Consider the following 22,814-nt stretch of genomic DNA (forward strand, 5'->3'; position numbering starts at 1 on the left):
TTGGTATTGTTTAATAACGTTTCTAAATTATAAAGGGTTCTATAACTTTACAAATCAGTTTGGGTGAGCCATCTTTCGGGATTCTATGACCACTGATTTTACGTGATTTTCCGATTTTAATCTAAAATATGAATAGCACCAGCGTGAATGGGTGTTTAGTCAGACTCCTTCGACTCCTAATATGCTATATTTGTGCGATTGTTTTTGTCAAAGTATGAAACCACCTCTTGCCACACATACTCCTTTGTTTAAAAATGCATTAGATTTAACTGCATATTTTCAAATGAACTGAAAGAGGGAGAGAGCGTGAAAGAGAGAGAAGGAAGGAGAGAGAGAGAGAGAGAGAGAGAGAGAGAGAGAGAGAGAAAGAGAGAGTGAGAGAGAGAGATAAGAATTACATAATTCAGCAGCAAGACTAGCTTTTGCCCACCGAAAAGGAAGTATCCAGTGTAAGTGAAATAGTTACGAAATAGCTAAATGACGCAAAATTATTGAGCAACTATAGTTTGCCTAGCCTATACTATATGACAAATTTTGTAAAATATCTTCTATAAGTTCTTAGCCGCAACCACTAACAGTTACCCTAATTTTACAGTTTCAGATACAACATCTGTTAAGCATCTTTAGATGATGCTCGACTGTTTATTTGTTTATAATTTCCTACAAAATAAATTAAAATTGTCTTGATTAGGTGATCTATAAAGAAAGCTGTCTAATTTAATTGTGTATATTCTCTTTGCTTCTGTTTTGTTTGACTTACATCTAGCAGGTACAATTAGACCTGACGGAGGGTTCAGAATTACCTCTGGGTCCGGAGATTTGGGTGCTCGGGATGATTATTTGTTATTGCTCCTTCTATAAAATGGATTGGCAATTTTTTTGGCTGTGGGTTAATTCAGCCAAAACGCGGGTGCTCAAGGGCCATTGGGGTCAATGATATTTTCATTTTAAAATAGCCTTTGGTGAAAATACTTTCGCCGATAATAATCTATTTTTGTCTTTTTCGCTGAGTCGTATCCAGGTATTTTTTCAGGGAGGAAACAATATAATTTTTTTTCGGGGAGTGTTTTACAAAAAAATGAAAAAAAACAACAAAGATTTTTTTTATATTTACTTTTGTTACATTTTTATGATTCGGACAAACATTTCAGGGGAGGGATCAAACTCCCTTAACACCCCTGGATAGATCCTTGCCTATTTGCCAACACTTTTTGCCTGTATTTTCAACGTGATACAGAACAGTTTTCATTATAATTAACCTAACTTTACTTATTGGGTGTGTTCTGTTTAACAGACAAGTACCACAGTTTATTTTGCTTTCCAAAATTAATTTCTTTAAAGAAAAGTGTATTTAGGTTTCCAAGGGTCAATATTGCAATCCTTGATGGATTGTAACTGTGCAGAAAGCATATATCAGTTTGTCACCATTTCCGCTATATCTATTTTTATCTTTTCGTAAATCTTGAAATAACCGTACTTTTATTCTGTAATTTATGGTAAACTAGTAACAATAAGTAACTATTTTCACTTAATTTCCTGCACAATAATTATTCAGCTGCCTAGCTAATTTTTGAACACTTTTTTTAAGGTAAATTCTTTTTTTCATTATTCGTTCAATTCCTGATGCTCCTTCTTATAATCTCCTTGGTATGTTTCTATTGATCATTTTTAGAGCAATTTATACTTTGCAGCAAAGAAAGTATGTTTAGCAAAAGAGGAAAACACAGCGTACATCCTTGTTTGAGGACCTGCTTTTGTAGGCTTCATTTATGCTTCAATAGTAAAATAATTTTGTTCGTTTTAAGCTTGATTTACATATTCAATTTAATCTGTACTCATTTAAGATTTATTTATTCATTTATATTACAACAACAAAAAGATAAAACCAAAAGTAATGCGAAACCATAAGAATGGAACAACAAGAAAAATGCAAGAAGAGATAAGAAAACTAGAAACACTACTTTTTAAGAAAAACCAAAAACAATTACGCACCCCCTTCTTGTACACAAAAAGTAAACTAAATGGGTTTAAGCTACTCCAACCCCATCCAGGTAATGAGAGTCCACTCTTCTTTACCTGTCTTAGCTGAGTGGATTCGTGTGCTCGATTTTGGACCCTTTGTCTGAGAGGGTGAAGGTTCGAATCCTAGTGTACCCAATTATTTAGTTTGGAACGGGGATCAGTGGCGTGACTCTGTAAGCTCAATCAGAGTTGACCCAGCTCTAAACGGGTACCTGGAGAAACCTGGGAGAGGTAATCAGGAAGGGTGTCCGAAAACACAGGATGGCTGACCCCCAACATCCCATTGCACTTGCCAGCAGAAAGGCCAAGAAACAGAAATCCGCACTGCCGACAGGGACTGTAAAGTCCAATGCCATATTCTTTGCCTTTACCTAATGCAGGTTATTTTTTAATTACTTTCAGTTTTAATTACAAACAATTCTGATTTTCACCTCTAATTTTCTTGACTTGATTTGTTGTAATTCCTTTTTTCTTACTTTTAGACGTTTCTGGTCTTTTCTGGGTTTTGTCGGCATTGAACATGCAATCGACACCTCTATAGATATTAGCTTTATTTTTTTTTTTATCTTTGCTTGTCCTCTTTCGGTGGCCAGTGTTGACATCCTAGAAAATACCAACCCTTCCGTGCAGAAAATGCTGCCCAAGAATTACCCCCCACGGAAACCCCAGAAAATATCGCCCCGTGGGACTTCCCGTCCATGTCTCGGAAAATACGACTCCAACGTGAATGATTGGTTTTCCATCCCTCTGGACTTTAAGAAAAGGAGTAGATATCAATTTCATATTTTTGATGCGTTTTTAAAGTTTTTGTTTTACCCCTCTCCTACCCCTAAAAGCTTTACTGAAAAATACCCTTTTACTACCTTTTTGGGGAGAAACTCTTTCCACTGAGAAAGGGGGAAGAAGAACGCCGGTACGATTTTAAAATCAATCAGAAATTAAAAGTATTTTTCAAATGAAAGTGCACTAAGAAAAAAATTTCACCCGAGGTCATCCGCAAGATATTTTCTGGGTGGAATGTTCAAATGCTGGAACTGTCTTGGGAAATTTTTCTGGAGAGAGAAGGGAGCATTTTTGCGTGAAAACAACTTTCCATTGTGGAATTTTTGCGTGGGTAAAGTAATTTTAAGGAATTTTTAATGGTGGGGGAATCGAATATCCTGTCATTTTTAAAAACGATCAGAAATTGAATCGAAAAAGTCTCTTCAGCAGAAATTATCACGCATGCAAAAGGGTGTACCCCCTCCTCAAGACCTTGCTCTTTACGGTTAAGTTTTGACTTTTTGTCCCAATTCCTTAAGGATGACTTCTTAAACGCAATGGTCGTTGAATAAGAACAATAACATTTTTTATAATATCAAGTCACCTGTTATGAAAGAGTGTCGGTGAGTGTAGAGTGCGGAGAGGGGATGGTGTCTGGAAATGCCTTGATGGACCAGGGTTTTCTGATGATCTGATTAACAATCAAAAATTAAAATTTAAAAAAATTAGTTTTAAACTTTAAAATAGAGAACAACATTGAAAAGACAAAAATTAGTTCAGATATGAGAGGGGCTGGTGTCTCCTATATCCCTTGCTTGTTAAACAAGTGTCTCTATTGCTTTGAAAAAGCCTTTTGTTCGAATTAAACGGCTCTAATATTTTTGAAGTGTCTTAAAGAATTGGGAAAAAGTTAAACTTTGGGGCAAAGAGGGTGGAGCTTAAGAGGGGGAAGTCCCCTTATATATGGAGAAATATTGTTTATTTAAATTTGTAATGTTGGTTCTTATTTAAGTTGAAAAACTTGATTTTTCTATTTAATTTCATAAAAGGGTTACTGTATTGAGATAAGCTACGCGTCATTCGCACATGATTCTGATAAATGGATAACTCTCCTAGGTTTAGTCTCTTTCGGTGAGCGCTTTCAAGCTGAAAAATCTGCTTCTAGCTAATTTATCTTCTATGGGATCCCTCCCCGTAGTAGCATAATATTTGTAGGCCTGGATATATTATGAGTTGGAGGTAATACGCTTAAGATTGTCTATGCACGATTTCGACTCTTGTTGATAGAAGATCATCGCTAAGTGCTGAAAACCCTTTTTGTGACAAAGAATGGGCCCAGGATTGCACAAAGCCTCCATTCATACTGGAGGCCCCAGGGACTTATTGCTGTCTGGTTCTAAGCTGGCTTAAGCGCTTCGGTGTAGACTTGGGAAGATGTGTTGGACCCCGTCCTGCACTGGTATTCGGGACAATTGCTTTTCCTGAGGCAAAAATAATTTTAATGATTTTAAGAACATGAAAATTGGAACCTGAAATGTTTTGACGTTGAAAAATAACCATCGTATTGACATTTTGACTGAGAAATTCTGACGATTCGAACTTGACTTATTAGGAATTTCAGAAACTCATATCCCTGGGGTAGGAAGCATGACATTAGGTGATATGCAATTTGTTTACTCAAGCAGGAAGGATGGGGTACATAGGCAGGGAATAGGGATCAAGATAAATAAGGAAGCTGCTGAATAAGAAAGTCTTTTTTAGGCTGGGAAGGTATTAATAGTATGAATACTAATCACTCACTTTATGACTAAAAAGTTCAGAGTATCAGTTACAGTAGTATACGCCCCTATAATGCCGACTGACACAGATAATACTGATACAGTTACAGAAGCAAATAGGCAGGGTCCTAGGTAGAAATATGGTGTATTTATTAGGAAATTTTAGCGCCCCGGTAGGTAGAAATAGGAATAGATGGTATCCTAGCAGAGATTTTAACGAGTTTAGGGTGTTAGAATAGGTTTGAAAATAAAGGTTAAGAAGACGAAGTCACTAAGGCTAGGAATAAGCGAAGATGAAAATGTGACGTTGGGTAACACCAAAATTAATCAGGTGGGCAACTTCGCTTACCTTGGTAGTATTATTAGTAAAAGCGCAAGAGCAATTAAGATGTTAAAAATTTAATAGCCAAGGCTCTGGGTGTTCTTTCACAGTTAAAAAAAAAAGTTTCAAAAAATATAGAGCTATGTATGCAAATCAAGATTAGAATATTGGAAGCTACAGTGATAACAGTGGTCAAATATGGCTCGGAAGCATGGGCGCCCCGAAAAGCAGATGAAGATGTGCTATACGCTTTCCAGAGAAAGTGCCTTCAAATTGCTATGGGTTCTCGGCTGACTGATCGGATTTCAAACAGCAGTCTGTACGAAAAGTGTGGTTAAATCCCGCTTTGCTATAATGAGAGAAAGGTCGAGATGGCAGATTGTCAAAATTTGTCCTTTTCGGTCTACCGTCTAGGGCTAAACGGAGAGCATGTCGTCCACCCTTGGGGTGGGAGGATGTCATAAAGAAACAAATAAAGGAAATGGAAACTTCCTGGAAGGGCGTAAAGAGGGAAGCTTTTAATAGATTGGGATAGAGGAGGAGTTTGAGCAGCTCTGTTGGCCTAAGGTGGATTAAGGCTGCGTTGACTTGTTAGTAGTAGTAGTAGTAGTATTGAATATTAAAATATTTTAATAACAAATACTAAATTACTGAAAACAGTAGTGCCAGCCCGGAAATATTACGGTTTTAGCCAATTTTTCATGTGGAGATATTCCGATAGAATTATCTGGGGCTTATGTTCCGCGTGTTTTGACTTCTGAGAAATATTTTCCACAGAAGGGGGCATTTCTGGGGAAATCGAGAAACCAATTAGAGATTAAAGTCTTATTCAAATGAAAGAATGCTAAAGTAAAGGCTTCAGACTGAATCGTCCGCAAACAATTTTAAAGCGAGGGGGAATTCTTAGCCATGATAGAACCCTCTGGAGGGGTTTGACGGGGGAAGGGGGTTTGGTTTACGTTGGATGAAATTTCATTCAACAAAGGAATTTTCTGTGCTGGGAGGGTTGCCCTCTCTTTAATACCTGATTCTTTACGCTAAAGTTTGACTGTTTGTCCCAATTTTTTAAAAACGTTTACTGAAACCCATTTTTTAAAATTTTAATATGGATCTCTTTAAAAAGCGCTTACAGCTTTAGCGCACTGAGCAAGGTATTGAGGAGGGGGCGACCCTCCGAACACGAAATAAATCTTCCAAAATTAATAGGCAAATTTTGTTTCGATTTTTCATGTGCGGTGAGCCAAATTCGAGCTTACATTAGTTGAAAAACGTTCAGGAATTAAATAGAAAAAAAGTTTTCTAACTGAAAATAAGGAGGGACATTAAAACTTAAAACGAATAGAAATTATTCTTTATTTGAAAAAGGCTGTCCCCTCCTCAATGCCTAGCTCTTTACGCTAAAGTTTTTATTGTTTTAAAAAGTAGAGTTGTTACAAAGAGTCAAACTTTAGCGTAAAGAGTGAGGGGTTCAAGAGGAAACAGCCCCTTTCACATACGGAATAATTTCTGTTCGCTTCAAGTTTTAGTACAGTTCCTTACTTTCAGATAAAAAATCTGTTTCTCATTTAATTAGGAAAAGAAAAGCCTATTGCCTATTGCTTATACATAGCATATGTTCTTGGGAAGTAAACATTCTTTGAAAAGTGAATTTTCTCTGGGGAAACTTTCAGTGGTTTGATGTGGGGGTTGCCCTCTCTTAAATTTTTCGCTCTTTGCACTAAAGTATGACTTTGCATCCCAGTCCTTTACGAACAATAAGTGAAACATAAGGCTCGTTAAATTAGAATAAGATATATTTTTGAACATTCCAAATAACGTTAACGTGAAGACCGAGGTATTGTGGAGGGGGTACCCTCCTCATATACGTAATAATTTCTGTACGTATTAGTTTTATATTGATTCTTACTTTCACTTTAAAAAAAAACCTGCTTTTTTTGTCAAATCACTAAAAGACAAAACAACTTTCTGGGGAAAACACTTAAATGCCGCTGATTTTGAATAGCCGAAAATAGCCAGTAGTTTATTTTTCTTCATCCTGAGACTGAGCCCGTCTAATTTAAAATCTAGATTTTTGTGGTAGGCATTTATATCACCGAAGCTTGTTTTTCTATTATTCAAAGTTTGGAAAAAATTGTGCGAAATACTTTTTGATTACAATTTTTGTTATTGAGCTTTGGAAAAGCGAAGGGTTAATTAATTCGAGAAAAAAAATGATCGGAGATATCGAAATCGATATAACAAATAAAGAAAGTGAAAACATTGATATATCGTTTAATCAAATGATCACCCAGCACTTTCAATTTAAAGCAAAATATTTCATAGTAAAACTCATCTAATAACGGATATGAAGCAAAACTGTGGGACTCTATCGTTCGCTAAGCTAATTGGCTAATTGCCTTTTTTTTTATTAAATTTTTAATCTTTAAGCTAATTGCCTTAAGGCAGTTAGATTATCTTTCCATCAACTTTGTCAACAAGCGTTAACCACCAATGCAAGGGTAGAATGGGACGTAAAGTATGGAAATAAAGTACAGAATTTTCCAAAGGTTCTGACTATGGTTCTAACTGACTTAAAGGTTCTAACTGATATGTCTGAGTGCCCTATCTTACACTACTAAAACTACTAAAAAGGGGTAGGGTATCTAGATGCCCATAGGCTATAATAGTTATACGTGCGAGAAGCCTGAGAAACTCAGGACAGATCTGCAAAAGTACCAGGTTTTTTGTACCACAAAATTATTTCAGTTAGACGTCTGCATTACATAAGTTTTGTCTGCGGTATGGTATGTGGTAGGCTATAGGAGAAACAAAGTAAACATTGCACTTGTTTTTGACGCGACGAATCGATTTAAATTAATTTTTGTTCGAATAATTCGTTTTTTTTCAAGGTTCTCTTGAATCTGTCTATGTGTAACTTTTAAGACTGTTTGGATATACTAACCTGCATTCTTCCAAATACTAAAAACAAGAAGAACAAAAAGGAATATCTCAAAACAGTGGGAAACAAATTAGAATGAATATTTCGGTTCTATGTCCAAGGACCGTCCTCAGCAATACAAATAAGAAAAAAACAACTTACAAGAGGATAAAACTTGCTGAGGTAAGGATGCTGGGACTGTTTTGAAAAACTGTTCATTTTAGTTTTTATTGATTTTATTCTCTTTTAAGTTGTTTTTTCTTATTTGCATTGCTGAAGACGGTCCTTGTACATGGGGCCGAAATATTCATTCTAATTGATTCCCACTGTCTTGAAAAATTCCCTATTGTTCTTCTTGTTTTTAGTGTTTGTGATAAAAAGGCAGTGTGGTCTTCGTCGTTATTTACGTTCTTCCAAATCTGCATTTGGAGAAAAAAGCCCTTTTGGGCTTTTTTTGGTCCCATTTTGATCAATACATTGCTTTATCTTAGGTTCCCAATGATCAAGAAACTTACGGCTTTAAGTTTCAGATTGTTTGGGGACCTAACACTCTTACTCTTCCAAAAAAAGATCCATTTTCCAAAAGCTTCCAAAAAAAAACTCAATCAATAACGCTTGAAAGCTTCAAGCCCACCAAAAAAAGGAAAAAAAAGAAAAATTTTGGACCGCTCTTTGTCCGACTTTAGGACCAGTAGCTAATTTTTGACCCTGTTTTTAGCGAACCAAATTCTCTCTTCAATTTCATTTTTTGTGCTGGGGTCTTCATGGGCCGAGGACTTAAGGATAATAGTTTCAAGCCGACCATGAAATTTTTTTGCCGTTTATGGAGCCTTACTTTTGGCGAGCTTATGCCTCCACACAGCATTTTCTTGTGCAATTCTTTGTTTTTCTTGCACAATTTTTCTTGTGCAAAAATGCACAAAAATTTCTTGTGCAAAAATGCACAATTTTTCTTGCGCATTTTTCTTGTGCAATTTTTCTTGGTCGTTTTTTCTCCCAAAGATATAAAGTTATAGATCTTGAGCGGTGCCCCTACTGTTTTCCATTAAATAATTCGTTCATCATTTTTTTTGCCATAGATTTCTGTCATTACCAGGACTATCATAGGACAAAGTGTCATCAGTACATTCTCCCATTGGAAAAACTGATATTGTTCTCTCTTGTCATCGGATACACTTTCGTTTTTTTTTGTCATCGAAGAAACTGTTATTGCTTTTATTTGCCATGAGGCAAATGGTCACTGATTTTATACTATAAAAAAGTGATATTATTTTCATTTGTCACCAAGGGAATTGTCATTTTTTTTTTACGTGGAACAAAATGTCATATTTGGAAGAGCCAAGAGCTCATATGGCATGAGCTCTAGAAAAATTCTAAGAATCTATAGACTGATTTAAAAGGAAAATCTGAGGCTTAATGCCGGTCGGGATTTAAAACAAGAGCTCTGACACGCGAGGTACTTCTAAATATTAGAATTCATTAAAATCCGATCACCCACTCCTAAGTTAAAATACCTCATTTTTTCTAATTTTTCCTCTCCCCTAAGTTCCCCAGATGGTCTAATTGGGAGAAACCACTTTATCAAGCCAATTTGTTCAGGTCCCTGATACGACTACCAATTTCCATCGTACTAGCACGTCCAGAAGAACCGAACTCTGTCAAAGCACTGGACCCCCTAACTCCCCCAAGGAAAGGGGATCCAGTCGGGTTACATCAATCACGTATCTACGACATTTGCTAATTCTACGCACCAAGTTTCGTCCCGATTTCCCACTCTAAGCGTTGTCCAAGATTTCCGGTTTCCCCCTCCAACTACACAAGTATCATCAAATCTGCTTGAGATTTAAAATAAGAGATCTGAGACATGACTTCCTTCTGAATATCAAATTTCATTAAGATCTGATCACGCGTTCGTAAGTTGCAAATACCTCATTTTTTTCTAATTTTTCCGAATTAACCCCACCCCCTGAACTCCCTCACAGAGAACTCCTCTGAACATCCTCACAGAGAGCCATACTAGTCTGGTTAATTCAATCACGTATCTAAGAATTGTGCTTATTCTTCGTACCAAGTATCATCACAATCTCTCCACTCTAAGCGTTTTCCAAGCTTTCCAGTTCCCTCCTCCTTCTCCCCCAATGTCACCAGATCCGGTCATGATTTATAATAACAGTTGTAAGACAAGAGGTCCTTCAAAGTATCAAATTTCATTAGGATCCATTCTCCCGTTCGTAGGTTAAAAACAACTCATTTTTTTTCAAATTTTTCCGAATTACCGAATTAGGTCCCCCAAACTCCCCCAAAAAGAGCGAATCCGTTCCGGTTATATCAATCACGTACCTAGGACTTGTGCTTATTTTCCCCACCAAGTTTCATCCCGATCCCTCCACTCTAAGCGTTTACCTAGATTTTAGGTTTCTTCTCCAACTCCCCCCATTGTCACCAGATCCGGTTGGAACTTAAAATAAGAGCTGTGAGACACTTTATGCTTCTAAATATAAAATTTCATTAATATCTGATGTCCCGTTCGTAAGTTAAAAATACTTATTTTTTCTGATTTTTCAAAATAACCGTCCTCCCACTCCCCCCCCAGATGGTGGAATAGGAGAAACGACTATTTATATCTTAATTTAGTCTGGTTCCTGATACGCCTGCCAAATTTCATTGTCATAGCTTATCTGGAAGTGCCCAAACTAGCAAACCGGGACAGACCTACAAACAGACCGATAGGCCGACAGAATTTGCAATCGCTATATGTCTTTTGATAGATATCAAGTGCCATACAAAAAATAATAGAGGTTATATTATACGCAAAAGCAAGATAAAAAATATTTTTGTTTATTATAGACCATTTACATTTTCCTGGTCAAGGCGTTCTTCCTCTAGCACCCAATATTGGATGAAGAAGCTGCTGACAGGATGACTGTTAATATCCAGAAGTCTGTTGTACTGACTTTCTTGTTTCTTAAAAGTAACCCAAAATTTTACCCTCCCCTTCCTCCTTCCATCCGTGCAACTGAACTTGAACTGCTTGGGGTGTACCTCACCGCTGATTTAAAGTGGGAGAAACAGACGGAAATTATGCTCCGGAGAGCTAATGCAGGTATTAGCTACCTGGATCTGCTGTCTCGACACATAATTCCTTCAGATCCCCTTTTGCGAGTTTATACACCTTTTATATGGTCTTGCCTTGAATACTGTTCCCCTGTTAGGCATTACGGCCGGCCTAAAGCAGGAGCAGTCAGACGTAATCGAGAGAGTTCAATTTCGGGCATTGTTGACAATTTCAAAAGCACCCAAAGTCCCATACTGTGCCCTCCTTTAAAATTTTGGCCTAGATTCCCTTGCTAGCCGTCGACAAAAACTATCGCTTGCTTTTCGTACAGGGGTACTGCCCCCTTATTTCAAAGCACATCGAGAAAGACCCGCAAGGGCAGTGGCAGAAGCTTTATCTCGTATACAGCCAATGAATGTGTCTCAAAACAGATATTTGAAAAGCTTTGTTCTCTCATTTGTAAAGTATTTTAATGTTACTGCTAGTAAACAAGAATAGCTACAGCTTTAGTTTGTTAGTTATATTATATTTGGATTCGTCAGTTACTGTGTACTAATTTTATGCGGACGATTGGATTTATTTCAAATTATCTCATAAGTGTTGACTATTGATTGTATAGGTAATTATGTTTTGACAACTAAAACGCATCTTTGACTTGTCAGCTGCTTTAGTTCGTTAGTTATATTTTATTATATTTTGACTAGTCAGTTATTGTGCATTGATTTAAAGTGGATGATTAGAATTATTTTAAATTATTTGATAAGTGTTGACTATAGATTGTATATATATATAATATATATATATATATATATATATATATATATATATATATATATATATATGTATATATATATATTTATTTATATATGTTTTGACGACTAAGCGAATATTCGGCGTGTCCGCTGCCCGTTTTTTAAGTAATTTGAATTGAATTTAATTGAAAGAAAGCAATGACAATTTCTCCGATGACAGACGAGACGATGTCATTTCTTCAATTGCAGAAAAGACAATGAAAATACGTCTGATGACAAATAAAATAATGACGCTCTTCAGATAGCAATTAAAATAACTGCCTAGTTTTTGCATGCGTGTGGACTATAGTTTTAGCTTGAGGATACTAAATAATTGTTGCACTAATATCTTAGTCCTTAGAGTTTGCTAAGGTAGTCATGTAGTGACGGAACCATTTGGAAACAAATTTCTTTCTTTTTGGCCTTCTCCCAAAGAGTTGTGGGAATCATGTCATCCTAGGTATTTTTGTTGAACCTTTCAAATATTCCAGGAAAAATGGCTATATCAAAGTTTTGACTTAATGTCGTAGACGATACACGGATTGGGTAGAAGAAATAGCATAGGAGGGGTAGTGGTTTTCTTCCAACTGCTTTTTACTATTCAAAAGGGCACTGAAACTTCTTATTTCCAGTCAAATAAGCTCCTACCAAGTGTTTCTGAATACCTCTTCCACAAAGTGGCGTCGTTGGGGAGGGGCAGTTGCCCCCAATAATTTGGAGAAAAACTATTATATATACCATCCCCCTTGAGTCTCCAGATGTGAACCCCTCTCGTCCCCCTTCCAAATAGAAATGCTGGGGCTACGCCCCTGCTTCCAAACCCTGTGGTTGGAAAACTAATACATTTAGGGCACACAGTTCATTACAAGAGCAACACAAGAGCATTGTGTCTGATAAAATCTATCCAAGCTCAATGACCAAATCCCATGACTTGGGATTCTTGCACCTGGGGCTACAAGGGTCATATTATACCCTTGTTTCAATTTATAGCACCTTTTGACTTTTCTCAGCAACACAGCTATCTGTAAATTTGATCTGAATGGGGGGACACTAGGTGCCTGGTGGATAAAAGGGGCAAAAGAATGGGCTCATAGGCCTCCAGCCGCGTATTGATTTTCCAAAACGACACCAGAAACTTCAATTTATGATCAAGTGAGTGAATCAATGAGTGATACGCTAAAGCTTTTAATTGTTTTAAAAAGTAGAATTGTGGCAAAGAGTCAAACTTTAGCGTAAAGAGCGAGGGATTGCGGAGGGGACAACCCATTTCATATACGGAGTAATTTCTGTTCGTTTTAAGTTTTAATGTCGCTCCTTGCTTTCAGCTAAAAAAATTAGTTTTTTTTATTGAATTTCTGAACGTTTTTGAGTTAATGCATGTTTGGTTTTGGCTCTCCGCACATAAATTATTAAAATGAAATTTGTAGATTAATTCTTTTTTCGGCTAAATGGCTTTTTCTTAGTTTTGATCAGACGATTTTGAGAAATAAGGGGTGGAGAAGGAGGTCTAGTTGCCCTCCAATTTTTCGGTTACTTAAAAAGTCAACTAGAACTTTTAATTTTTAACGAATGTTTTTATTAGTAAAAAATATACGTAACTTAAGAATTAACTTACGTAACAAACTTTCATGATTTTATATTTTTATTATGTATACGAGGGGGTTTGTACCCTTGTTAATACCTCGCTCTTTACATTAAATCGTAAGTTTTCTCCCAATTCTTTAAGAATGACCCCTGAATCAGAAAGGCCGTAGAATAAATAGTTGAAATTATTAAAAATACTTTAGCATAAAGAGCGAGGTATTTATCTCCCCCTAAATACCTCGCTCTTTATGCTAAAGTATTTTTAGAACCTCCCCATATGCGTAATAATCTCTGTTCGTTTTAAGTTTCAATGATACTCCTTCCTTTCATTTGAAAAAAACGTTTTCATGTTTATTTTTCATTGTTTTCTTATAGTAATGCTAGAAAATCCTGCGCCCCATTTATTGAATTTTTCTTCCCCCATGACAGATTCCTCCAAGGAAAGATCCTCCAACATAGCCCCCTCCCCTCAGCCCCACCCCCAAACAAAATAAAATCCCCCCTGAAAACGTCTGTACACTTCCAAATAACCATTACTATATGTAAACACTGGTCAAAGTTTGTAACTTGCAGCCCCTCCCCCAGGGATTGTGGGGGAGTAAGTCATCCCCAAAGACATAGTTACTATTGTTTTCGACTATGCTGAACAAAATGGCTATCTCAAAATTTTGATTTGTTGACTTTGGGGAAAAAATTAGCGTGGGAGGGGGCCTAGATGCCTTCCAATTTTTTTGGTCACTTAAAAGGGGCACTAGAACTTTTCATTTCCGTTAGAATGAGCCCTCTTGCGACATCCCAGGACCACTTGGTCGATACGATGACCCCTGGGGAAAAACAAAAAACAAACAAATAAACATGCACCCGTGATTTGTCTTCTGGCAAAAAATACAAAATTCCACATTTTTGTAGATAGGAGCTTGAAACTTCTACAGTTGGGTTCTCTGATACGCTGAATCTGATGGTGTCATTTTCGTTAAGATTCTATGACTTTTTGGGGATGTTCCCCCTATTTTCTTAAATAATGACAATTTTCTCAGGCTCGTAACTTTTGACGGGTAAGACTAAACTTGATAAAACTTATATATTTAAAATCAGTATTAAAATGCGATTCTTTTGATGTAACTATTGATATAAAAATTAAATTTTTTAGAGTTTTGGTTACTATTGAGCCGGGTCGCTCCTTATTACAGTTCGTTACCACGAACTGTTTGATAGTGTAGTCACACTTGTAGATAACGCCAAAGTTATGCAAGACTCTGCCAAGACAGGACTGCTGATGTAATACCGGGTACCCTCTTTTCTTAATTTGTTGAGTTGAGCAACATTCAACTGTCAAGAGTAATCTGGATGACTGGCCACACAGAGTGAAGATTAGAGCAGTATTTCCCATTTGTACAATAAATCTGCCAAATTAGTGTCGATAATTGCTTTTCAAAATATTTTCTAGTCATTCCAACTTTCTCCTTATTTAGCACAGGTTTTAGGTTAAAACTGAGGAATAAACACACATAATTCAGAAATTTCGACACTTAAATCAGCAAATATGAGTATGAAGTATCTCATTTATACCTCAGAATTTTTCCAGTACTTGTGTATTTTTCAGAACACACTCAATAAGTTAAGTTAGGTTCTTTCATGAAACAAACTGCGATGCAGGTACATTTTAATTAAATATTTTATATATAGAGCTGGTTAGGTTAAGTTACGTATTTGATATAATGCACCCCACCCCCACCTCCTAATGTGGAAATATATATCACAAACTTTTGATAAAGCTAATGAAACAAAACAAAATATGATGAAAATAAAATACTTTATTACGGAAATTGTAAAATTACAACTTTGAATTACGTACCCAGAACGCAGAAATGTCGTTAAGAATCGCGTTAAAGAGAGATCTTCCTTCTACCTTTACTGCCATCCGCCACATGTACTCTACTAAGTATGACTGTAAATGCTCGTTCTCGTAAGAGTATAAAGTCATATTGCGTCCATTGACGCACTGTTTTGTTGTCGGCAACAACATCTTATCGTGGAAAAATATAATTGCCTCTTTTTCAGTATTTGGCAAACCCCAAATCTTCATTTCAAAATCCATGTTCAGACACTATTTTCTATCAATGTTCATAAACTATCTTCTATCACTATGCGTAGCAAACTAAATTGAATTCTATCTTTGTGGCTATGAACCGGATTTTCGAATCGTAGATTGTTTCACGAAAGAACCTAACTTCATTTATTGAGTGTGTTCTGAATAATACACAAGTACCATTTTTTCTTTCATTCGTTTTATCTCAGGTAATGTTTAACAGTCATATTTGGTTTCTTTGGGATTAAGCATATGATCCTGATCCAATATCATAAACTTTTGTATCATTACTTTTGTAATAATCACGTGAGCTTTTATTATTTATACTTTATTGATTATATTTATTGTTTATAAGAATTATATGCCACTCTTGTTTTTTATTTATCTATATATATAAAAATAAGTTGTCTGTGTGTGTGTGTGTCTGTCGAGTGACGTCATGTTTGTGTGTCGACTGACGTCATGTTTCCGACTGACGAAATTACAGACCGGGACATCGGGACACAAATGACGACCGGGACACCGGCACATAGGGAATATAAATGACGACCGGGACACTCAAAGAGAAAGCGACCGGGACACAAGGAATGTTCGATTAGCAATCGCCATCAACAAAGCACCGGGACACAGGGAGTATAATGAGTATAAGTAAAAAAAACTAAAAAATATACAGACCGGGACACCGGGACACAAATGACGACCGGGACACCGGGACACAAGGAATATAAATGACGCCCGGGACACTCAAAGAGAAATCAGAGACTGGGACACCAGGACATAAATGACGCCCGGGACACAGGGACACAACTAAAACGGGGACGCCGGGGTCACAGGGGGATATATAAATGACGACGGCGACACAGGGAATGGTCGATATGGTCGATTTAAAATAAAAAAATAAAAAAAAAGACTGGCATATATTTCTTGTAAACAATACATGTAATAAATGAAGCATAAATAATAAAAGCCTACGCAATTGTTACAAAAGTTTACAAATCATAAAATATAAAATCAATGATATGGGATAATGTGCTTAATCCTGCAGAAACCAAGTACGACTGTTAAACATTACCTGAATTTTTATGGAGATAATTTGAGACCATAATTAACCTAAATAGTGAAGAAACATGGGTCAGTGGCTCTAACGAGAATGATTTAAAGTAAAAAAAAAAAGAGTGGTATATATTTCTTATAAACAATAAATATAATCAATGAAGTATAAATAGTAAAAGCTTACGTAATTATTACAAAAGTTCACATATCATAAGATATAAATGAAGGTCTCATGTTTGATTGCATTTATATAGATTTTTCTAAGGCGTTCGATAAAATTTCTATTCCGCTTTTACTTCAAAAGTGTAAGGTATATAACCTTGGTGCCAGAAGGTTGAATTGGATTGGTGATTATCTAACAGGCAGGACGCAGAAAATGATTTTATATGATGCTTTGTCCTCTGCTGAGATGGTTTTAAGTGGCGTTCCACAAGGTAGTTGCCTTGGTCCAGTACTTTTCTGCCTTTTCATTAATGACTTGCCTCTTGTTGTCTACCATTCCACAGTTAAAATGTTCGCAGATTATGTAAAACTTTACCGCTCCTTGACAAATTCAGATGAAGTTTCGTTACTTCAAAAACTTGGATGCAGTGCAGAATTGGGAAATTGGTGAATTAAGTCGTCCATTAATTCAGCAAAGTAGAACAAAGTTACCAATATCATCTTGTTGAACATTCAATTTTACCTGTTGAAAATATCCGTGACCTTGGTGTTCATTTTGATTCTAGTCTTAGTTTTGACAGGCATGTCTCTGAAGTAACTCGAAAGGCAAACTATCAGCTATTATGTCTTAGACGGAATTTTTGTAAGCTTAATCTCCGTTCATTCATTGCCATTTATAAATCGACAGTTCGACCTATACTCGAATACAATTCGTCAGTATGGTATCCAATGATTAAAAAAGAGAGAGCGAGGGTTGAAAAACTCAAACAGTTCGCGATAACGAACTGTAGTAAGGAGCGACCCGGCTCAATAGTAATCAAAATTCTAAAAAAACGGAATTTTGTTAGCAATTACTATATCAAAAGAATCGCATTTTAAAGCTGATTTTAAATATATAACCAAGTTTAGTCTTACCCATCCAAAGTTACGAGCCTGATAAAATTTGCCTTATTTTACAAAATAAGGGGAAACACTCCCTAAAAATCATAGAATCTTAACGAAAATTACACCATCAGATTCAGCGTACCAGAGAAACTTACTGTCCCGAGCTCCTATCTACAAAAATGTGGAATTTTGTATTTTTTGCCAGAAAGCAAACACAGATGCGTGTTTATCTGTTTTTTCCCCCAGCGGTGATCATATCGACCCAGTGGTCCGAGAATTTTGTAAGAGGGCTCATTCGAACCGAAATTAAAAGTTCTGGTGCCCTTTTTAAGTGACCAAAAATCGGAGGGCACCTAGGCCACCTCCCACGCTAATTTTTTCCCACCATCGGATTCAGCGTATCAGAGAGCCATACTGTAGAAGTTTCAAGCTCGTATCTACAAAAATGTGGAATTTTGTATTTTTTGCCAGAAGGCAGATCACGGATGCGTGTTTATTTGTTTGTTTTTTTTTTTGTTTTTTTTTCCAGGGGTGATTGTATCGACCTAGCGTTCCTAGAATGTTGCAAGAGGGCTCATTCTAACGGAAATGAAAAGTTCTAGTGCGCTTTTTAAGTGACCAAAAAAATTGGAGGGTACCTAGGCCCCCTCCCGCGCTAATCATTTTCCCAAAGTCATCGGATCAAAATTCTGAGATAGCCATTTTATTCAGCATAGTCGAAAAACCTTATAACTATGTCTTTGAGGACGACTTGCTCCCCCACAGTCCCAGTGGGAGGGGCTACAAGTTATAAACTTTAACCTGTGCTTACATAATAGTAATGGTCATTGGGAAGGGTACAGACGTTTTCAGAGGGATTTATTTTTGGTTGGGGAGGAGTTGTTGCGAAGAGGGGGATATGTTGGGGGAACTTTCTATGGAGTAATTTGTCACGGGGGAAGAAAAATTCCATGAAGGGAGCGCAGGATTTTCTAGCATTATTTAAAAAAAAACAATAAAAAAATAAATATGAAAAAGTTTTTTCATCTGAAAGTAAGGAGCAGCATTAAAACGAACAAAAATTCCTACGCATATGAGGGGATTCGTCCCCTCCTCAATACCTCACTCTTTATGCTAAAGTATTTTCAATAATTTTAACTATTTATTCTACGGCCTTTGTGATTCAGGGGTCATTCTTAAGGAATTGGGACAAAACTTAAGCTTTGTTGTAAACAGCGAGGTACTGCTGACGGGGTAAACTCCCTCATATACGTAATAAAAACATACGAATACAAAATTTCGTTACGTAAGCTAATTCGTAAGTTACGTATATCTTTTACTAATATAAACCTTTGTAAAAAATCAAATGTTCTAGTTGCCTTTTTAAGTAACCAAAAAACTGGGGGGAGGGGTAACTAGGCCTCCTCCGCCACTCCTTTTTTCCCAAATCATTCGATACACACTATGAGAAAGCCATTTAGCTAAAAAAAATAAATATGCAAATTTCGTTTTAATTATTCATCTGTGGAGAGCCAAAATCAAAACATACATTAATTCAAAAACGTTCAGAAAATAAACAAAACAACAAGTTTTTTAACTGAAAGTAAGTAGCGACATTAAAACTTAAAACGAATAGAAATTACTTCGTATATGAAAGGGGCTGGACCCTCCTCAACGCCCCGCTCTTTACGCTAAAGTTTTTTACTGTTTTAAAAAGCAGAGTTGAGAGAAAGTGTCAAACTTGTTTGAAAGTGTTTCATACAGGGACTGACGAATTGTATTCGAGTATAGGTCGAACTGTTGATTTATAAATCGCAATGAATGAACGGAGGTTAAACTTACGGAAATTCCGTCTAAGACATAATAGCTGATAGTTTGCTTTACGAGTTGCTTCAGAGACATGCCTGTCAAACCTAAGACTAGAATCAAGATGAACACCAAGGTCACGGACATATTCAACAGGTAAAATTGAATGTTCAACAAGATGATATTGGTAACTTTGTTCTACTTTGCTGAATTAATGGACGACTCAACACTTATTTTCGTTGACAAACATGGAGTTAACATTACACTAATTCTGCACTGCATCCAAGTTTTTTGAAGTAACGAAGCTTCATCTGAATTTGTCAAGGAGCGGTAAAGTTTTACATAATCTGCGAACATTTTAACTGTGGAATGGTAGACAACAAGAGGCAAGTCACTAATGAAAAGGCAGAAAAGTACTGGACCAAGGCAACTACCTTGTGGAACGCCACTTAAAACTATCTCAGCAGAGGACAAAGGATCATATACAATCACTTTCTGCGTCCTGCCTGTTAGATAATCACCAATCCAATTCAACCTTCTGGCACCCAGGTTATATACCTCACACTTTTGAAGTAAAAGCGGAATAGAAATTTTTTCGAACGCCTTAGAAAAATCTATATAAATGCAATCAAACATGAGACCTTCATTTACATCTTATCATATGTGAACTTTTGTAATAATTACATAAGCTTTTACTATTTATACTTCATTGATTATATTTATTGTTTATAAGGAATATATCCCACTCTTTTTTTTACTTTAAATCGTTCTCGTTAGATCCACTGACCCATTTTTCTTTACTATTTATGTTAGTTATGATCTCAAATTATCTCCATAAAAATTCAGGTAATGTTTAACAATCGTACTTGGTTTCTGCAGGATTGAGCACATTATCCTATATCATGGATTTTATATCTTATAATTTGTAAACTTCTGTAATAATCGCGCTGGCTTTTATTATTTATGCTTCATTTATTATATTTATTGTTTACAAGAAATATATGCCAGTCTTGGTTTTTGTTTTAAATCATTCTCGTTAGAGCCAGTGACCCATTTTTTTTTTCATTTCGTACGTCAAATACTGTATAAAGTTCTTTAGCCGAACTGGCCAGCCATGACAAAAAACAATAGGGTCTTTTCATTGAGTTTTATCTCTCTTTGTCGTTTATTGTTAAATACGGTCTCAAATTATCTCGATAAAATTCCAGGTATTATTTAACAGTCGTGTTTCGCTTCTTCAGGATTAAGCACATGGTTCCATATCATGGACTCTATATCTCATTATTTGTAAACTTTTGTAATAATAACGTAAGCTTTTATTGTATATACTGCATTGATTACATTTATTGTTTATATGGATTATATGCCACTCTTGTTTTTTTTTATGGCACTTGGTATTAACCAAGCCAAATATAGCGATCGCAAATTCTGTCGGTCTGTTGGTCTGCCCGGTTTTGCTACTTTAGGCACTTCCAGGTAAGCTAGGACGATGAAATTTGGCAGGTGTATCTGGGACCAGACCATGTTAAATTAGAGATAGTCGTTTTCCCGATTTGACGATCTGGGAGAGGGGGAGTGGGGGCCGGCTAATTCGGGAAAAATAGAAAAAATGAGGTATTTTTAACTTAAGAATGGGTGATGAAATCTTAGTGAAATTTGATGTTTGGAAGGATATCGTGCCTCAGAGCTCTTACTTTAAATTCTGACCAGATCCGGTGACATTAGGGGGAGTTATAGGGGGGAACCTAAAATCTTGGAAAACGCTTAGGGTGGAGGTACCGGGATGTAACTTGGTGGGAAAAATAAGCAGAAGTGATATATACTTTATTGACATAACCGGAACGTATCTGCTCTGTTTGGAGGAGTTGGGAGGGGAAGGTTAATTCTGAAAAATTAGAAAAAAATGAGGTATTTTTAACTTACGAAGGAGTGATCGGATCTTAATGAAATTTGAAGTTTGGAAGGATATTGTATCTCAGAGCTCTTATTTTAAATCCCGACTGGATCCGGTGAGATTGGGGGGAATTGAGGGAGGGAACCTAAAATCTTGGAAAACGCTTAGAGTGGAGGGATCGGGTTGAAACTTGGTGGGAAAATACGCACAAGTCCTAGATACGTGATTGACCTAACCGGAACGGATCTGCTCTCTTTGGGGGAGTTGGGGGGTGGGTTAAAACTGAAAAAGTAGAAAAAGGAGGTATTTTTAACTTACAGATCTTAATGAAATTTAATATTCTGAAGGATATCATGTCTCATAGCTTTAAATCCTGACCGGATCCGTCGAAGGGGAAGTTAGGGGGGGGGGCGAAACCCAAAATCTTGGAAAATGCTTAGAGTGGAGGGATGGGGATGAAACTTTCTGGGAAAAATAAGCACAAGTCCTAGATACGGATTGACATAACCAGAACGGATCTTCTCTCTTTGGGGGAGTTCGAGGGGTGTGGGTGGGAGGTTTGATTCTAAGAAAAAAAAGAGGCATTTTTAAATTACGAAAGGATGATTGTATTTTAATGAAATTTCATATTTAGAAGGACCTCGAAACGCATATCTCTTATTTAAAATCCCGACCGGATCCAGTGTCATTAGGGGGGAAGGGACCGGAAACCTTGGAAAACGCGTAAAGCAGAGAGATCAGGATGAAACTTGGTGGAAAGAATAAGCACAAGTCCAAGGCAGGTGACTGAAATAACCGGACAAGATCCGCTCTCTTTGGTGGAGTTGGGGGGGATTCCCAGTGCTTTGGCGAGTTCAGAAACTTTTCAGATATACTAATCGTTATTGGTCTAAGTTTCATTTGAGTGCTTAGAGGGACGCTGAAAGTGATGCATCAAAATTTTATTCTGATTCCAATAGGATATTCATTTGCTTCGGAAACTTTACCTACCCCCACGCTCCCATATGGGCAAATATATATTTGGAGCTGCATATATGTCCGAAATTCTCCAGAGGTAACTTTTTTTCTCCATATTGATTAAAAAGTTTATCAAAAAAATGAAAAATGTACTGCATATATATAATTCAGGGCATTTATTTGCATACTATGGAGGGGAGTTGTCTTAGTAAAGCTTATTTCCGTCAATGTCATATGTGTCTGATTAGTGAGTTGTTCAGAACATTTACCGGGTTTTTGGTGTGTTCCTTTTTTCTAGCAGTCAGGGCCGTAGCCATACTTTTTCAGGGGTGACAGTAATTTTTTTTTTTTTTGGGGGGGGGGGCAGTTTTTTAAAAAGCGCATGAAAAAGTTGTTTATAAGCACTTTTGTTAATCTTTTGCGAGTTGTACGAAAAAATTTTTGGGGGAGGGTCAAATTTCCTAACCCCCTGGGTACACTGCTAGCAGTGTAAAACGATAACAAGAGCCAAGAGCTAATATGGCACTTGTGACGAGGTCGGAACCTAAAATTAGACTTGGTACTAGAGTTATCGATTTCACCGTCCTAGCATGTCAAGAAGCACGGAACTAGCCAAAGCACTAGAAATTCCCCCCAGTTCCCTCAAAGAGATCGGATACGGTCCGCTTATGTCAATCACGTATCTATAACTTTTTCTAAATATCAAATTTTGTTAAGATCCGATAACACGTTCGTAAGTTAAAAATATCTCATTTTTT

At 36.6% G+C, this 22,814-nt stretch overlaps 1 protein-coding gene across 3 annotated transcripts in view; it reads left to right on the forward strand.

Annotated features, from left to right (window-relative positions):
* LOC136024717 (lactosylceramide 4-alpha-galactosyltransferase-like) overlaps window positions 1-22,814 on the forward strand; it is a 96,634-nt gene that overhangs the window by 37,265 nt on the left and 36,555 nt on the right. The window contains exon 1 of one of the 3 annotated variants that reach the window (XM_065700134.1): window positions 20,429-20,513. The exons of the other annotated variants lie outside the window; for them this stretch is intronic. The gene's annotated coding sequence lies outside the window, so the exon portion shown is untranslated. Of the gene's footprint in view, window positions 1-20,428; window positions 20,514-22,814 lie in introns of those variants that run through there. 3 annotated transcript variants of the gene reach the window in all.

This window comes from Artemia franciscana, chromosome 3 (assembly GCF_032884065.1).
Source record: "Artemia franciscana chromosome 3, ASM3288406v1, whole genome shotgun sequence".
In the NCBI taxonomy this organism is placed as follows: domain Eukaryota; kingdom Metazoa; phylum Arthropoda; class Branchiopoda; order Anostraca; family Artemiidae; genus Artemia; species Artemia franciscana.